General features: G+C 47.7%; 1 long non-coding RNA gene across 1 annotated transcript in view; it reads right to left on the bottom strand.

Annotated features, from left to right (window-relative positions):
* Positions 1–1,409: 1,409 nt before the first annotated feature.
* LOC127001815 (uncharacterized) overlaps positions 1,410–2,789 on the bottom strand; it is a 16,415-nt gene continuing 15,035 nt past the window's right edge. The window contains exon 3 of the long non-coding RNA XR_007755458.1: positions 1,410–1,482. This is a non-coding gene — a long non-coding RNA (uncharacterized LOC127001815). The remainder of the gene's footprint in view (positions 1,483–2,789) is intronic.

Genomic DNA, 2,789 nt, shown 5'->3' with positions numbered 1-2,789 from the left:
TTCACGATCGTTACACACTTCGTAAGACAAGAGGACAGTACAGAAGAGTAGCCGTGTCTCAGTACAGATGATGCATGGGTCATATTTTTTTTCCAAGCGGGTTGAGCCCTTGACTGCGGATTTCCTACAAGAAGACATCACCAAGCTACAGGAGTGGAACAAAAAGTGGCTGCTACAATTCAATGAAGAAAAATTTAAAGTCCTGTACCTTGGGAGGGGATATCCAGCACACCAATACCACATGGGAAACACTCCACTATCCACCACAGAGGCAGAGAAAGACCTGGGAGTGTATGTTACCAGGCTACCAGTGAAGGAATATCCAGCACACCAATACCACATGGGAAACACCCCACTATCCACCACAGAGGCAGAGAAAGACCTGGGAGTGTATGTTACCAGGCTACCAGTGAAGGGATATCCAGCACACCAATACCACATGGGAAACACTCCACTATCCACCACAGAGGCAGAGAAAGACCTGGGAGTGTATGTTACCATGCTACCAGTGAAGGCGAAATCCATACCAATCGCAGCGAACGGGTTAACTGAGAAAAAGTCAAATAACACACCATTCACCGAGTAGTATGTATGTTTTCCATGAGGCTGTGAAAGTGGACACAACATGGAAGTAGAGAAATGATGCAAGGAATGAAAAGAGAAATGGAGAGAAGAAAAGGAAATACATGACAAGAGATAAAAGATTGCATGGTTCGTAAAATTTTATGCCAACCAGGGAAATTTTGGTAACGGGCAAACACAAACAATCATACCGGCGGAAGGGCAAGGACGAGAACATCACGGCGCCCTTCTCTGCATGAGGCGGCCGATAAAACGTCGTTGAGAGTCGAAGGGGCAGACTCCACGCCTACAGGCTAACGGACCAGCAAATCCCCACACACACCAACGCACTAACACACACGGGACTAACGGCGACGGGTAATTCCCGCAAACACGTGAAAAAGAGCTGAAAATCGCTACACGGGCAGGGGACAGTAATGGGGGAAGGAGGGGGCGAAGGGAAGGGAAGGACTTAAGATATAGGCGACTCTGCCCTTCAGACGGGAAAGCGGAACGGAAGGAAATAAAATAAAAGGGTTGAATTATGACCACGCGCACCCTTTTTTCGGGGCCCGCGACAAATGGGCCAACAGAGAGAAAAACTGCCTTGAAAAAATACCGATTGACAGAGGGCATGTGGAAAAAAAGGTTGGAGGCAATAGAGGAAGTGGACGGAGAGAGGGGGGAGGAGGAGGGTAATGGGGGGGGGAGAGAGAGAGAGAGAGAGAGAGAGAGAGAGAGAGAGAGAGGGAGAGAGAGAGAGAGAGAGAGAAACACACATACTAACTTTTTTCCATACCCTCACTAAATACAGGTGTTTCGTACGTGTAAATTAACCTCTTTCACTTACCTTAACACTGCCGCTGTCTGTCTGTCTGTCTGTCCATAACCACTAAGCAGGGAATGAGGCGAGAGGGGGATCTGAAGGGAAAAAAATGATATGTAAAGGAAAATTATGTCAGGAAATAATAGGTAAGGAAAAAACTAACTAACTAACTAACTAACTAACTAACTATGTAAGGGAAAGGATGTCCGGAAAAATATGTTAGGGAAAAATACATAAGAGAGCATTGCCCTTTCTTTACCCTTTTCAGCCACCCCATACCCCCCCCCTCCCCCTCCCTCCCCCCTCTCCCCCCCCCTCCGCCGGCTGGTCGAGGGAGAGAAAAAAAAGAATTGATACATAAAAAAGAAAGAAAGGATTGACACGCATAAAAAAGCTTGACACTATGTATTTATTGGCTCAGCAATGTGTGTGTGTGTGTGTGTGTGTGTGTGTGTGTGTGTGTGTGTGTGTGTGTGTGTGTGTGTGTGTGTGTGTGTGTGCGCGGATAATGTTGTTTGTTGTTATCTTTTTATTTGTTTATTCATGGATCTGTTATTTTATTCATTATTTCATTTATTCATTCACTGGTTCGCTTCGTCATTCACTCCTTAACTTAATAACTATCTTAAAACATAGTAGTGCTCTCTCTCTCTCCTTCCCCCCCTTCCCCTCCCTATTTATTCATATCCCTGAACCTTGCTGTCCTCTCCTCCCCTACTCAAATCCATCCCTCTCTCCTTACCTGCCTTGCTACCCAACCTTAAACTCCCTCATTCCCTCCACCTCTCCCCCCACCGCTTGCCCTTTGCCCCTCCTCGCCACCCCCCACCCTGGTCCCTCTCTCCCGCCCTCGTCGCAGGTGGCAGGGCAGGGGCGGGAAGATGATAACGTGCTGTTTGCTTGTAAAAACTGTCCCGTTCTGAGCGACGTGCTGGGCGGGAGGAGGGGAGGAAGAGGGGTGGGTGAGGAGGGGTGAGGTAGCAGGGGTAGGGTAGCACGGGGCGGGGCACGGGTATAAAGTTGCCTAGAGGAGAGCATGCCCCCTACGGACTTCCCTTCCCTCCCCTTCCCTCCTCCTCCTTCCTCTCAACCTCACAACCTCTCCCCATTATCCATACCCTTAAACTTCTCCCACCAACTTAACAAAATGATCTCTCTCTTAATTATACTGATTATGCTCCTCTTCATTTTCTTCCTCCTCCTCCTCCTCCTCCTCCTCCTATCACTCCTTATCGTACTCCTCCTCCTTCTCTTCTTCCTCGTTCTCCTCCTCCTCCTCCTGCTCCTCCTCCACTGCTTTCTCTAGCCATAAAAAAAAGTTGAAGAGTAAAAGTAAAGAGAAAAAAAGATGCAGGGATGAGAAGAAATACAAGAGGTGGAGGAAATATATTTTTTTTAGTCA

Source organism: Eriocheir sinensis, chromosome 21 (genome assembly GCF_024679095.1).
Source record: "Eriocheir sinensis breed Jianghai 21 chromosome 21, ASM2467909v1, whole genome shotgun sequence".
Classification (NCBI taxonomy): Eukaryota; Metazoa; Arthropoda; class Malacostraca; order Decapoda; family Varunidae; genus Eriocheir; species Eriocheir sinensis.
Note: the sequence above shows the minus strand (reverse complement) of the source record. Positions and strands in the feature narration are given on the sequence as shown.